This window comes from Poecile atricapillus, chromosome W (assembly GCF_030490865.1).
Source record: "Poecile atricapillus isolate bPoeAtr1 chromosome W, bPoeAtr1.hap1, whole genome shotgun sequence".
Lineage (NCBI taxonomy): Eukaryota > Metazoa > Chordata > Aves > Passeriformes > Paridae > Poecile > Poecile atricapillus.
Window position 1 is genome coordinate 90,123,012 of NC_081288.1, and position 16,899 is coordinate 90,139,910.

Sequence of the window (16,899 nt, forward strand, 5' to 3'; positions counted from 1 at the left end):
CCCCCCTTCAAGAGCTAGTGTAAGCATCTTTGAAAGTTCATTTAACGTTCGAGTTTTACCTGTGAGTTTGCAAGTATGGTGTCATTTACATGGAACAAACTGCTTATGGTAATTGTGCTGTGTATAGTCCCAGACAACTGTCTGCTGACTAACATCCAAAAGCGACAGAACATATGGGTCACTCTGGCACACTTGACAGGTCAAAAATCAATGTGTTTGAGCCTAGCCACACCTGAAGATCCTTTTCAAACCTGTCTCATGGGAGTCCCTGAATGGGATCCTCAAGCATTTAAAGGTTTCGTTAGTAACGAGACTCAACTGAATCAATTGGCAATGTTGCAAGAGTGCAGTTGCACTCTTGGCTTCACATTAAGACAACTTGAAGCCTGCTGGCAAGCAAAAATTACCAAAGTTCTCAATGTTACCATAGGGCCCCCAGAAGAATTGGACTTGTTAGGTTCCACCAATACCTCAGGTGGATGGATAATGTTTGAACCCCCTGACAAAAAGTCATTCCAACAAATTAATGCAGCACTGGGCTGCAGTCAACCCTATAGCTGATGTCGTTACTACCACTGAAAGTAAAGCCTTTATTTGCGGTACAATCTCACAGGACAATTACTAAAGCAATTACCTAGTTCCATATTCCTAATCTGTGGAGATAGAGCATGGAATGAGATTCCTGCTAATCCACATAGAGGACCCTATTATCTTGGGAAACTTACTTTGTTTCCATCCAAGCTTACACCAATTGCTGAATGTAGCTGATAAAATAAAAAAACATCAAACAGTCAAAGTGAAGCCTGAATGAATTAAGGCTTAGCAACTCCAAAAAGGCTCGCTTGTTGGACCAGGAAAGAACTGAACTTAACATCCACAATGTTAAGTGAACTTTCAGCCGATGTGAGTAGTGTATGTCATGCAGTATTATAAAATCGAGCTGCAATTGATTTCTTGCTCTTAGCACAAGGACATGGTTGTGAGGAGTTTGAAGGCATGTGCTGCTTGAATCTTACTGATCATTCAGCTTCCATCCATAAGCAACTACATCAGCTACAGGAGGGGTTGCATGCCCTGTAAGAAGATAGTGACCCCATTGGAAGTTGGTTCGCCAGCTGGGGTATCACTGGATGGTTGAGGTCTCTTGTGCTAGAAGGAGGACGGACTTTACTTAGTGTTAATCGGGATGACAGTTTAAGTTGTATGTTATCTTGTCTTCATAAAAGTATAGAATGAGTCACATCTAAAGCCTGGTTTGTGCAAAAAGAGAAAGGGGGAATTGTTGATATATTTTATATATTAGTAAAGGCCTGTCTGCACAAACCAGTCTTTGAAATAAGTTGTTAAATTAAAGTCTAAAGTCCTTGAAACCTTCCTGCAGAAGAGAGAGTAAAGCAAAACAATATCCTTGTGTATAAGAGAAAAAATGTAAACCTGTGTGTATTAGCCACTAGTAACTTGCTTAGCCCGCAGACCCTGTAGAACCCTATAAAAGGTATGCTAAAGATAGAAATAAACGGCGTTCACGTTTACTTCTGTGAAGGCTTGTGAATAGCTGGGGGTCTCTCAATAGTTTGCCATCATAGATTCCTGACTTTATCCTGATAAACCTAGAGAGAGCACTGAGAAGAGGAGGGATTTGGCTACAGAGAGTGGATGCCAGCCAATCCCTGACAAGAACATAAGCAGGTATCAATTGGCCCGTGTGCCGGGTGGTAAGAAAATCATAGCCAATCAGGTTCAAACATGGAGTCTTCTGAATAGCCTATATAAGAGCAGTGCAGGCCATTAAGTCTTTCTCTGCCACATGAATTTTGATGTCTTGTTATCTCTCTGTTGCCCATGACCGCAACAGATATGCTATTTGGATATTCTAGCTAAGGACTGAACCCTCATTGTGCATACTTCCAATGATGGGGCGTCAAGAACTTCTCTGAGCAATATGCTCCACTGTCTCATTGTTCTCATTGTAAAAAAATGTCTTCCTTATGTCCAATTTAAATCTATCCTCATTGAGTTAAAAACTGTTGCCCCTTCTCCTGTCACTTCAGGCCCTGGCAAAAAGTCTCAGTGTTTCTTGTAAGCTCCCTTTATATAATGAAAGGTATCCCCCAGAGCTTTCTCCAGGGTGGACAACCCCAACTGTCTCAGCCTTTCCTCATAGGAGAGGTGGTCCATTCCCCTGATCATCTTTGTAGTCATGCACTAGACCTTCTCCAACAGGTCCATGTCTTTCTTGTACTGGAGGCCCCAGAACTGGATGCAATACTCCAGGTTGGGTCTTACTAGAGCAGAGGGGAAGAATCACCTCCCTCAATCTGCTGGCCACACTTCTTTTGAAGTAGTCCAAGATATGATTGGCTTTTTAGAATACAAGCACACATTGCCGGCTCATATCCAAGCCTGTCAAGGTCCCTCTGGATGGTATCCCTTCTCTCTAGTGCATCAACTGCACCACTTGTATTGCAGTCATCTACAAACTTGCACTTGATCCCACTGTCTATGTCATTGATGAAGATATTAAAGAGCACCAATTCCAAGACAGAGCCCTGAGGGACACCATTTGTCATCAGCCTCTACCTGGACATAGAGCCATTGACCACAAGTCTCTGGCTGCATCCATCCAGCCAATTCCTTATCTACTGAATAGTCCACTCTTAAAACCCATGTCTGTCCAATTTTGAGATAAGGATGTATGCTAGTTTTGTAGTATTTGATATTTAGTAAGAAAGAAAAAACTACTTATAAAAATTATTTTTCTAAGAGGAGCTGTTAAGAGCTTTTTTGTGTTTGAAAAAAACTAATAGCTACTTTTAAGAACTGACAGTTGATTGAACTATTTAGAAGTTAAATTTGTTTTTGTGAGATTTATATTTTAAAAATAGACAAGCTTGGGAAAGCTTTTTTGCTTTTAGCTTTTAAAAGAAATTGAGCTCTGGTAGGGCTGGCCCTGCTCCCCCGCGGCTTGTGCAGCCTGGGGGTGGGCCAGGCCAGACTTCAGCAGTTCTTGGGCAGGGGACAGGAGGCCAGGGGGGCCCAGACCCAGGTTGGGCCAGGCCACGGCTGCTAATATCTTGCTAACACTAAGCTTTTCTCCCTCTCCTGGCCCGCGCTGAGCTGGAGTTTGCTAAGCCCTAAGCTAAACTAGGCCCTCTCTCTACGTTGTCAGTTGAGGAAAAAAAAGGTCAAACAAAAAAAATTCTAAAAGTTTTATTCTAATGCTTCTTATACTTTTAGTCCTGTTAATAAAGTTTTCTTCATACCTTTTAAGTTTTAAACCTATTTTACCCTTCTCCTAATTTATATCTCACAGCAAAAAATAAAGTACACTAGTAATTTTAACCAACACTAAACCCACCACATTATTTAATACATTAACTAAAAAACTCAAATTAACAAATCCAAACCACTACAGGATGTTGTGTGGGATCATGTCAAAAGCCTTACAGAACTCTAGGAAGATGATAGTGATCAGTCATCCCTTGTTGACTGTTGCAGTCACTCCATCATAGAAAGCCACCTGATTGATCAGAAGTGATTTATCCTTAGTGAAGCCATGCTGGCTGTGTTGGATCACCTCCTTATCTTGCATGTGCCTTAATATTGTTTCCATTAAGTTTTGCTTCATGATCTTCCCAGGCACAGAGTTGAGACTCACTGGTCTGTAGTTCCCTAGGTCTTCCTTTTCCCCCTTTTTAAAAATGGGAGGAATGTTTCCCTTTTTCCAGTGACTGGGGACTTCACCTGACTGTTATGACTATTCAAATATGATGGATAGTGGCTTGGCAACAAGGACTCTGGGATGCATCTCATCAAGCCCCATAGACTTGTGGCTATTCATCTTCATCAAGTGGTCTTGAACCTGCTCTTTGATTACAGTGGGAGGGACCCCAACCCCCACCTAGAGGTTCAGGGATTTGAGACGTGGGGAACCTTACTGCCAGTGAAGACTGAGGTGAAGAACTCATTGACTACCTCAGCCTTCTCCATATCTGTTCTTATCAGTTCTCTTTTCTCATTTATCCAGGCCTTTCTTTTCTGACCTATGTACTTATAGAATCCCTTCTTGTTATTCTTCACATTCCTTGCCATGTCCTGTTCCATCTGTGCCTTGGCTTTCCTGACCTCATCCCTTCACATCCAAACCATATCCCTGTACTCTCCCCAGGCCACCTGTCCCTGCTTCCACTGGCTGCGCATTTCCTTCTTACTCCTCAATTTGAGGAGCAGATCCTTGCTCTGCCATGCAGGTTTTCTGCCTGCTCTGTTTGATTTCTTATACATGGGGATTTGAGGGCTCTTGCACTCTGAGAAAAGTGGCCTTAAAGAGTTGCCAGCTCTGGTCAGCTCCTCTTTCCCTAAGGACAGTTTCCATGAGGATCTCATCCACTAATTATTTAAACAGCTGCAAGGTCACTCTTGTTAAGTTCAGGGTCCCAACTTTGCTCTTTGGCATGCCCACATTCTTTGACATTGCAAACTCAACCAGGGCATGGTCATTACAGCCCAGATTGCCTCCCATCTTAACCTTTTTAATGAACTCATCCTCACTTGTGAGCACCAGGCCCAGTAATGCTGCTCCTCTGGCTCATTTTCTAATACCTGGACCATGAAGCTGTCCTCTACACACTCCAGAAGTCTCCTGGATTACTTATAGCCAGCTGTATTGCTTTCCCCCAATCTGGGTGGTTGAAATCCCCCATCAGGACAAGAGCTTGTGAGTGTGATGCTTCCTGTAGCTGAAACAAGACCTCATTAACAGGCTCCCCTTGATTGGATGGCCTACAGTAGACCCCAACCACAAGATGTCCTTTATTGGTCTGGTCCTTGATTTTTACCCACAAGCTCTCAACCTGTTTGTGGCTGTTTCTCAGAGGCAGCTCTTCACAACTATCCATTCCTTTCCATAGAGGGCAACACACCCACCCCTCCTTCCCAGCCTCTTCTGAAAAGCTTGTAGCCCTCAATTGCAGTGCTCCAGTTGTGTGATTCATCCTACCATGTTTCTGTGATGGCAGTTAGGTCAGGGTTTTCTAAATGCACCATGGTTTTCAACTCTTCTTGCTTGTTCCCCATGCTGCGTGTATTGGTGCAGTGACACCTCAGCTGATCTATTGGCCCCTTTAGGGAAGAGCCCTTGCTAATTCCTTTTAGACAATTTACAGATATTTCCCTTCTGCTTCCTAAAGTCTTGGTGTTTTCTGGTTCCTCTCTGTCACTCAGAAGAACATCCCCTTCCCCCACTAAATGTAGTTTAAAGCTCTGCTAATTAGTCCAGCCAGCTTGCTTCCCAGAACACTCTTACCCCATCTGGTCTCATCTGATGTCAGCATACCAGGTCTCTTGAAGGTACATCCAAGATCATAGAACCCAAAACCCCAAGTGTGGCACAAGCCACGCAGCCAGTCATTCACCTGCTCCATTCATCTCTTCCTTCCTGGGTCCAAGTCTCCAACTGGGAAAATAGAAGAGAACACTACCTGCACTCCTGATCTCTCCAACATCTTTTAGAGGGACATGAATTCCCTTTTGATATTTTGCAATCTTCTTGTTGCAGCCTCATTTGACCCTACATGAAAGACTAGGAGTCATCTGGTTTTACCAGGTTTGGTAGCCTCTTTGTGACATTTTGAATGCATGCCCCTGGTAGGCAGCAAACCTCTCTAGAGAGGTTGTCAAGACAGCAAATATCTGCTTCCATGCCCTCAGTGAGGAGTCTAATTACTAACAGCCTTCATACTTTTTTGGTGGTTCTAAGATGGGTGGTTGGTTGCATCAACTTTGTATCATTGTTCTTTTCTTGGCTCTGACTATTTATCATGGAGTCTTCTCCTTCCAGTCCCAGAGCATTATATCTGTTATGTAGGGACACATCTGCAGCAAGGAGACTTCCTTCTGCTCTGAGCAGAGACAAGAGTTCAGTCTCCTGTCTTGCAAATCAGACAAGCCTTCCAGCTCAGGGTTGGATGTTAACTTATGATCCACTTGCAAGGACTGAAGACAGGACTGTTGCTCTGCCTATGTCAGTGCATAAAACCATGCATCGATCTCCTGCTCAGATTCACAGACAGTATGCTGTCTGGTGAGCTCTTCATGCAACAAGCTCAAAAACCTTATCCATCTGGGCATGCTTGCACCCATGAAACCCATCTCTGCCTTCAGGCCCTAGGGGGACTTCCAGATTCTGGAATTCCCTGCAGCTGAGGGTCTGGGTAGCTCTTTTGGTTGTCGGGAGGTCTATTTGGGTGTAGGCATCTACCTGGGAAGGCTTTTCCCCCTCTGGGTTTCAGCCTCAGCTTGGCAGCTGCAACAGGTAGACACCATTTTTGTTCCAGTAGAAGGCTGCTTCTTGTTGTTCCCAGAATAGAAATAAGTGTCCCTTCCTGCATGTCCTTCTGTACAAACTGCTGCACCGTGCCCTGACTGACACGCCATGTCCTGGTTGTCTGCCCTGTAAAAGCCCTTCTTTTTATTCTTCACCTCCTTTGCCAAATTCAGCTCCAGCTGTGTCTTAGATTTCCTGATCCAATCCCTACACACCCTGGCAGCATTCCTATATTCTTCCCACGATACATGTCCCTGATTCCACTGCCTGTATGTTTCCTTCTACAGTTTAGTTTGAACAGGAGGTCCTTACTCAGCCATGCTGGTCTCCTGCCTTCCTTGTCTGATTTCCTACAAATGAGAATTGACAGCTCTTGCACCCTAAGAAAAATGTCCTTAAAGAGCTGCCAGCTCTGTTCAGCTCCTTTACTTCTGGGGGCAGTTTCCCTTGGGGTCTTATCCACTAATTCCTTAAACAACTAAAAGTTCACTCTCGGGGTCTAGACTTTACACTTTGTCTGGCCCATATCCCTCAAGATTGTGAATTCCACCAGGTCATCGTCACTGCAGCCCAGGCTTCCTCCTATATTGACCTCTGCAGTTAGTTTATCTGTGTTGGTGAGCAACGGGTCCAGTAACACTTCTTCACTAGCTAGGCTATTACCTGGATTAAGAAATTCTCCTCAGTGCCCTCCAGTAGCTTGCTGTTCTGCTTTTCCAGGAAATGTCAGGGTGATTAAAGTCCAGCATCAGGATCAGAGCCTGTGAGTGTGATGTTTCCTGTATTTGAAGTAGTAATGTTTCTTCAACAGGGTCCCCTTGATTGGGAAGACTCTAGTAAACACCAGCCACAAGGTTTCCTTTGTGGAAGCTGGAGCTCCATGCAGCCTGAGGTCTGGACAGTTATATAGATCCTTAGGAGGTCTGTCTGGGTAGAGACTTCAGCATAGGTAGGCTGTAGTGCTTCTGCCATAATCTTGCAGTTGTAGAGGGACACCATTTTCTTTCAGGAGGTCACAGTGTCCTTAGAGTTCTCAGAAAACTAACCCAGTTATAGAATGGCAATTATTTTTAAAGATGTTGTCCTTCTAATTTTAATTTCCTAGACATCTCAAGCTTCTGGGTAGGCTTGCACAGCCACCAGTTAGTTGGGTGACCATTGAGGATACAGTCTAAGCCTGTGGATGAACAGAGAAGGCAGCAGCTCAATAACTGTCAGTTTCCTTCCCTTTCCATGCAAAATTCTAATCAAACTGATGATGCTGCCCTGAACAGATACTTCAACCTGTTTGCATGCCCTAGTTTAGTGATCTTGTTCTCAGCAGTCCCTAAGGACCAGTTATACAAAACTTTGTAGTGGGCTGACCCTGGCTGGATTCCAGACACCCACCAAACCTTCTCTGTCACTCCCCTCTGAATCTGGACAGGGGAAAAAAAATATAATGAAGGGTTCATGAGTTGAGATAAGGACTAGGAGAGATCACTTACCAAATACTGTCATGGGCAAAACAGGCTAGAATTAGAGATATTAATTGAATGTATTCCTAACAAAACCAGAGCAGGATAATGAGAAGTAAAATAAAAACTTAAAAACACCTTCCCCCCACCCCTTCCTCCTTCCCAGCTCTACTTCCTCTCCCAACAGCACAGGGAGATGGGGAATGGGGGTTATGCTCAGTTCATCACATGTTGTTTCTCCTGCTGCTCAGGGAGAGGGGTCCTTCCCCTGTTCCAGCATGGGGTCCCTCCCATAGGAAATAGTTATCCATGCACTTCTTCAACATGAGTCTATCACATGGGCAACAGTCCTCCCCAAACTGCTGCAACATGGGGCACTCTTCCACAGGGTGCAGTCCGTCAAGGACAGGCTGCTCCAGAGGGGGGTCCTCTGTCCATGGGCTTCCCATGGGGTCACAGCCTCCTTTCAAGCATCCACCTGCTCCAGCATGGGTCTCCTCCACAGGTTGCAGGTGGATCTCTGCATCCCTGGAGACCTCCATGGTCTGCAGGGGTACAGCTGCTTCACCATGGTCTTCACTATGGGCTGCAGAGAAATCTCAGGCCCCTGGAGCACCTCTTCCCCCTCCTTCTCCACTGACCTTGGTGTCTGCAGAGTTGTTCCTCTCACATATTCTCACCCCTCTCTTCTCTGGCTGCAATTACAACTATGAAATAACTTTTTTTTTTTTTTCCTTCTTCTTAAATATGTTATCACAGAGGCATTACCACCATTTCTAATTGGCCCAGCCTTGACCAGCAGCATGTCCATCTTTGGAGCTGCCAGGAATTGGCTCTTCCAGACAAGGAGGAAGCTTCCAGCAGGTTCTCACAGAAGCCACCCTTCTAGCCCCCTGTGAGAGACTGGAGGGATTGCTGGCTGAAAACATTTCTTTGTGTGAGTGTGTGGGAGAAGAGGTAGATCAGGCCTTTCCCTGGTGAGACAGTGCACTGCCCTGTACCACCCACCCTCCTCAGCCTATGTCCCAGCCCCTGCAGTGGTTGACAATCACTGGCACACCAGAGGCAATGCTCCACACCCTGCCTCTGGAGTTCCTAACCCAGCTCCTAAGTCACCAGATAAACAGAAGTCCCACCTGGGGGAAGGGCCCAGGAAGGTCAAGGGGTATTTAAAGCGTAACACACGGCAAACACGTCTTGACCCTACCTCCTCCTGGAATTTCTATCAGCTGAACACTGCTGCAACCTAGGAGTGGTAGTTATGTGTGTCCTTTTTGTTGGAGTCTGAAACACAGAGTGTGTGCCCTTGTCTCTGATGTCTAACTCTGAGATCCAGGAGAACACTGAATTTCATATAACATGAAATTTATGAACATGTTTTCATAGTGTTACATGAAAACAACTGTTAAAGTTAGATAGAAAAGCTAAAATAGTGTGTAGATTAGAGAGTTTTCTTAAGTCACTGGGTGAAAAAGTTAGTTTAGAGTTTAAAATAGTTTAGAAAGCTGTCATGGGGTAACTTTACCTTTAAGGTGGTTTTGAGAGCTAAGGAAGTTGAAGTTGCTGGTGACTGATGGGAGTCTTTTCTCCTGACCAATTATCTGGCATTACTGGGAATTGACAGCAGTTTTGACCATTGAAAAGTGGGATCAACTTGTGAACCCTACCTTAAGATGTAAAGCCAGAGCACTCTTGGGTCTCTTTGTTTCCCTGGCTGTGAAAGGTAACAGACCTCCGGCTGGCCTCCCGTTCCCTGCCCGGACATGTGGCCCGGGCGGGGGCTGGGCTGGGCCTGCCGCCTCTCCCGGCTGGGAGATGGGGGCCTGTGGGGGGCTTGTCCCGGGCTCTGGCTGGGCCAAGCCAGTTCCTGGCTCGGCTGCAGTGACGGAGTTCACCGGGGACTGCCGAGTAAAGAAGGAGAAAAAGCTCTGGACCTGCGGCGGGCTGAAACAGCGACTACACTCTCCAGAGCAGCCATGGGGAATTTTCTATCGCAGACGGCTCCAGCTCCTGCACCGGCAGAAGTCACAGAACCATCTACAAAGCCTGGGCAAGATTTTAAACTTTTCATTACCCAGATGAGACTTGCAGATTAATCCTTTTTTCCAGAGAAAGAAAAAGAGAGTAATCAACATGTGAAGAGACTTTATGGACTGTCAGAGACAGTAAGGAAAAAGAAGTTTCAGAAAAAGTAGAGAATAAGGAGATGCTTTTATGAGCTGAAATAACTTTCTGTTGAGACTATGGAAATGGACAATAAGGTCTTGAAAAAACTCCTTTAATTCATGACAGTATATAGGGAGGAATAGAGTGTTCAAAGTGTAAATTTAAAAAAAAAATAGAGTGATTGTGATACAGTGAAGTGCTAGAATAGAGTGAAGCGAAGATTTGAAGCCTTGAGAGGCAATGAGAAAACTGTTTTCTAGTAAAGCTCACAGAGACAGATGAAGGGGACTTTTGCCTTTGAATGACTCGTCCTTAAAATGACATCCCTAGACCCATGGCCCATACACACCTCAGAGTGATGTGAAATGGGAGGAGTGAGCTCTGATAACAGCAGTTCTGGGCAACTGACATCAGGGCAATAGAAAACTATAGCAGAAATAGTTTTCTTGTAAGACACTCCATAAATTAACAGAAAGAGACTTCTGTTTCTCTACAAAGACTGATGAAAAGACTGTAGCAGGAATTGAGACTGTTTTAACCACCAAAGTTCCAAAGTTTTTGTCTCTGTTGTCATGTGAACAAGGGAATGGTGAATAGTAGGGGATAAAAAGGGTTTTCTGGAAGTTTATTCTGGTGTTCTTATTATTATAGTTTGTTAATAAGCTTTCTTTATTCCTTTTAAGTTTTAAGCCTGTTTTGCTCTTGTTCTAATCCATATCTCACAGCAAGAAATAAGTGATTTTTTTTTAGTTACTGGTTTAAAACCACGACAAAAGCAGAAGACAAGATGGAGGATTTAGACTGTTGTCTCTTCCTTCTTTCTTCTTCATGTTCTTCTAGAGGTTTTTGGGTAATAGTAGGCGATTGGATAGAAAATGTCTCAGTGCAGCACACAAGTGATGGGTCATTGGGACATTAAGAAAAATAATATGCGTGTCTATTGTAAATTGGATAATAAGTATAAAGATAAAAGAACTGCATAGTTCAGGGGCATTTTGAGCCATCAGAGCCAAAATGAGCCAGATTGCAGTGAACTGAACTTGTGCAGGAAGTCTGGAGAGACCTGCCAAGTTTTGTGATAACATCCTAATAAACATGAGAAACAAGATCCTAATGAGCTTTGGAGTTTTCTTCTGACCCGGAGAACTGAGATAAGTGGGACTCCCCATGAGGGAGTATCCCCAAGGAGCTCAGCTCAGAGAAGCTGAGAAATCCAGGAGTGAAGTGCAGAAGAAATACAGCAGAAACAAGAAAGAGAAAAGAAACAAATTTAAAAAGTTATACTTTTCTACATCTTTTCTGTATTTCTCTTTCTCTTCTTCTAATTTCCTTTTCACTGAATTTTTGAGTAACTTAAAATCAAACAGGCTTAGAGTTTGCCAAGTTGAATGGGCTAAGTTAATGCTTTGGGAAGTGTTTTATGCTGATTCAATGCAGCTCTAAACTTTTTGCCAAAGTTCTTTGATTTTCTTAAGTCACCAGTAAAGTTTTTCTTGCTGTTTTGACCTCTTGAGAATATCTTGTCATTATTTCTGTCATGCATCTAACTCAGAGTACATGAACAACTATAAGCCCTTTTAAAGGTCTCATTGAGTGAGATTTTTGGGGCCTTACACCCCCCCCCGCTAACAAAGCTTGGCCATGCAAATCCAATACAAACTTCCTGCCATTTGAACTGTCTGGAAGAACAGCTGGCATTGCCCACCTCTCCCCTGCCCTTCTTGTGAGACCTGCTGTCTGCTGGCTGGTCTCTCCCCCACTTACAGCTCAAGGGTGCTGGGGGTCCAGAAACCATCTCAGACACCCCCTGGGTACCTAAAAAGCCTTGCACTCTCAGCATATGGCAACTGCTGTTGATGTCTGTTTTCTACAATTTTATAAGATATAATAAAATTAATAATTAAAGTTTAAATAGGAAAACAACGAAAATGAAACAAAAATAAACCACAGGCTTGGGACTATGCTTTATAAAACTGCTGAACAAACCCTACCATGTTTGGTGTGGGAGGAGTTTAAGCCAGTGGGTGTTCAGTGTTCCTGAATGGGTAGGGAACACGAATAAGTTTGAACATGTCTGTGGGACTAGGCACCAAACATGGGAGGCTAATCAAGAGGCTCACACACAACCCCCACTCTATGCAAAGAAGAGACCAGTCCTGTGAGTCTGACCAAGAGGCCCTCTGTGGTGGTTTGACCCCATTTGGTAGCTAAATACCACACAGCTGCTTGCTCATTCTCCCCTGCAGCAGGATGAGGGAGACAACAGGAAAAGCAAAGACAAGAATACTGGTGGGATGAGATAAAGACAGTTTAATAAGCAAAAAAAAAAGAGGAAAAAGAAAGGGAAAAAAACCAAAGTGATGCAATTGCTCAACATCCACAAGTAGACCAATGACAAGCCAGCCTCTGAGCAATGCCTCCCTACCCAAGCCCAGTCTCCTCTCCTTTTTTATTGCTGAGCATGATGCTATATGGCATGGAATATCCCTTTGGTCAGTTTGAGTCAGCTGTCCCACAGTGGGTGTTTGCAGCTACCTGCAAGACTTAAGTCAGTTCTGGTTTTAGCATGTTTTCAGAAGCTCCACCTGGCTGACTGAACAGGTTGTTAATTTGGAGATACCCATAATTTCTTTTTCAGCTGGCCACTGGGGAAGAGTTTCCCTTTCCTGTTTCTCTCTCCTTTCTTCCCTGCCCCCAAAAGGTATTTTTACCGCTAGAGTAAATGTATATCATCAGCTACAAATCCTGCAAACAATTCTTTGTGTATTTAAGTCTGTATCATAATCCTTTGTGCAACAGGGGAAGCAGTTGCAGGGCTGCTATTTAGAGGGACTGTGACAAGCTAGAGAAATGGCCTGACAGGAAGGTCATGAAATCCAGCAAAGGCCAATGCAAGGTGCTGCATCTGGCATGGAATAATCCCATTCAACACAACAGGCTAGTGTGAAAAACAAAGTTCACTCCTGTAAAATTTTTAAAAAGTTTAATAAAGACAATAAGACACATAAAATAAAGCAAGGAGTTACGGCCAGGTGCCTTGGCGCGCTGCCAAGAACACACCTGGTATCTTGGGAATACCCTTTTTATCCCATCCTGCTGTGAGGGTTTAATGCATATTCAAAGCATGTCCCCTCCCTGGTTCTGCCTTCTTAGAACATGCTCTTGTACAGTTTTGTTTTCTGCTGGTCAGCATTTTTTTTGCTGGTCATCATTATTCTAGCTGGTCAGCATTATTTGGAGTTTGGTTTCCTTTCTTCTGCAAATGGTCAGTGTTGATAACAGTCCAGGCCCCTCATCCTTCCTTTGAGGGCAGCTGGGCTTCATATCTTTCCCCTCTGCCAACATCCTGGTACCAGCTTTTTGATAACAGTTTGTTCTCCATTTCCTGCTGCTGATAACAGCCTGTTTTCCACTGTCCTTCTGTTGGAAACAGCTTGGTCCTCCCATTGTCTTGCCTGTTGGAGTTATCTTGCCTTGTCCGGATGAAACATATCCTTACCATTCAGAATTCCTATCTAAGCCTATAACTTGCTAAGAGAGAAAAGAATATAGCAAAAGCATATAGCATATAACATTTATCAGAATACTTGTGAAAAGCCAATATTTACAACATGAATTCACAACACTAGGGAGAAACTGGCTGCAAAAACTTTGCATAAAACCATCTAAGAGTACTAGTAGAAAACAAGTTGAACATAAGTCAGTAGTATGCCCCTGCATCAAGGAAGGCCAACTGTGGGTTTTCCAAGCAAGGCTAACACCCTTATTCCAGGAGCCAGCCCGTGGCCTCTCTCCAGGGCCACCCTGGCCAGTCTACCCACAAGACATCAATATGATGGATGGCGAAGCAATGGCGTTTATTGCAGGGGAATTTGACAATTTATAACCTAGGGTCATTGTGTTACTCCCATCTACATACGTCACACCTAAGTGCTATTGGCTAATTGCAGGTTTTGCTATCCTAACAGAGAGGGGTGGGTTTCTAGCTTTCTCGTTACATCCCGAGTTCTTCCGCAGCGCAAGGCCTTAACTACAACATATCCCCTCTCTCCATGAATAACTAGTTTGCTAAAATATAAAAGTATTGAAAATGGATAATATAAATTGAGTCCAAAGATTAACACAAGTAAAATCATCACAACTGGTCCAATCAGGATAGACACCAGGGTGGTTAGCCACGAAAACTGATCGAACCAGGATTGGAACCAGCTTTGCTGGGCTTCTCTCTCTGCTTTTCGTTGAGACAGCCTGTCTTGTAGCTCTGCCATGGTGTCTCTCACTATTCCGGTGTGGTCAGCGTAGAAGCAGCACTCTTCTTTCAGGGCAATGCAGAGGCTTCCTTGCTGCATGAACACAAGTTTGAGACCTCACTTGTTCTGCAAAACAACTTCAGAGAGTGAGGAGACTGATTTTTCTAGAAAGGATATTAATTTCTCAATTCTCTGTAGATCTTCATCTACAGTCATCTGTAGCTAAAGCAGTCTCTGTTGTTGGGTCACGATTACAGAGACACCTGTGGCAGCACCTGTTGCTCTCAGGTTAAGCAGCATCGCTGTGGTTACACCTGTCACCAGTTCTCTTTTCTGAAGTCAGGTGAGTCTCTCCACTTGCAGGCTCAACTCTTCATCCAGGTGGTATAGGACTCTGGGGATGATAACAGCTAATACACAAAAGTCAACAGAGGAGTTAAAGCTTGGGTATAAGTACAAGGGCTAGACTATTAGATCATGGCTTCTCAGCTTGTACCACAAAATTGGGGCTCACTGCTTCAGGTGTTATGACTATAAATAGCACAATTACTATAAATAGTTTACCATGTAAATGACACCATACTTACAAACTTACAGCTAAAACTTTAACGTTAAATGAACCTTCAAAGATACTTACACTACCTCTTAAAGGAAAATACTTATATTTTATACTAACATAACAATTATTACACAGGCTAAACACTTTATCTTAAACTATTATCTAACTACTTTTAACACACGTGCTCTATATATATGTAGTCTAAGCGTGAAAGCAATTTGCTAAAAGGATAAACACACAATTACAATTTGCTTTATATATAGTTAGATGGAGTCTCTACACCTCCCAAATCTTCTACAGAATTTCTCCAACACGATTCAGTCCTGGAATGTTCACTGCTCCTGTGATGTCAGCTGGTAGCTGATCGGTGACTGAGGGCTTTGATGTTCAAGTTGTTCTTCAAACCCCTTTAAATCTTAAAACAAAGGATAACTGAAAAATCATAATAACACATATAATCATCATAATAACAGTATAAAATTTCTGTTGGCAGCTGTCTGTATAGTGTTCAGACACAACTGTGTCCTGACAGGTCCACTTCTGATCCATGTCTGGAGTATCAAGACTGTGTGATGACTTCTCTGTTCACTGGATCTCGTGTGTTCAGAGGCACACAGTCTGGTCAGATGGACAGGTGACTTTTCTGAACCTGCCAACAAAACACAGGCACTTCTCTCCTTGAAGTTAATAAATTACACTAATCAAATTGCTTTTAGGGTATCAATTTCCCCCGTTTTCTAAAAAATAAAAATGAGATGTATTTCTGTTCAACATTAACACAAAACCTTATATACAATTAGTAAGAACCTGTAACAGTTAAAAATCAATTAATATAAAAATACTGTTAATTATTAAAACACTGCACCAGCATCCCATAGTTAATAAACAAACAAAACCAAAAATCATCAGTGAAGGATTGGATCATCATCTCCGGAAATGATTCTCCAAGCTCACTTTAAAATTGATCCAGCTGTCATATTAATAGGGTCAAATTGCAAAGTCAAAAAGTGACTCAAATACTGATTTGGGACAAAAAACATCTGGATCTGTTGATAAACATTCTGTCCAGGTAAAGTTAAGGCTTGGCCAGGGCCTTAAACTTTAAACTGGAAAGATAATTTTTAAAACAAGGTTCTCAATAGCAACAGCAATGAGATGCTTACAGCACTGCAAACTGTTAAAATGCATTTATACAAAGCAAATGATTAAAAACCTTAGGTACCAGACTAATTAAATCATTCAGCAGTTGGTTTAATCTGAGGCTTATTCAATGACAGCTAATCTTCTTAAAATTCTGGAAACACTGAAAAATAATAAAGCTATAAAAAACAAAAACTGCAAAGATTGCAACAACGAGTAGAACTCCCGATGAAGTCAAGGGTGTCACAGACTGCATTCACTTCTATCCACAAGCAGGTGTTCATCAGTGGTTTATCACAGTTGCTTCAGTTGTAGCTGTCTTCATATTTCTAGGAAAATAACTATACTTTGTAATTTAAACAAGTGTTTCTAATAAAACATAAAACAATTCAAATTAAACAAAATTTAAACTTAACAATAATTATTTATAACAAAAGGAAATAACAAACTTAACCTTAAAAGAATATCCAATTTAAAAAACTCAACTCAAAAACATTCAAGCCCAAACATTACAAAACTTAACTATCCTCAATTCTACCAACACCCAATCTATACCAAATAAAAACACAACTCAATCTTATTCTGTTACTACAAAAAGCACCTAAAAGCCTGATATATACTCATTAAACACAATATAACAATAACATGAATTCACTATAAAAATTATAAAAATATAACAAATACATCACAATTCTATGTTATCTAGCTTTAAAAATAACCCATAATAACTGCAAATATTACTAAAAATACTTATTCACAACAAGAATTTGCCTAATATATGTTCAAATTAGCTAAGACTCCAAAGTGCAGCCTTTCCAAAGAAAAAAGCCACAATACAGGATTGGGCAAGTTGTCATTTAGCTTTTGTAGCACTTCTCAAAAATATCAAGTCCAATTTTTAAACTAAAATCCAAAATCCAAATTAATATATGCAGTTATATGTGTTTTATATAACAAAAAGATTCACATTAAAATTTCCTTATTAAAATTGTCAAAAACTCA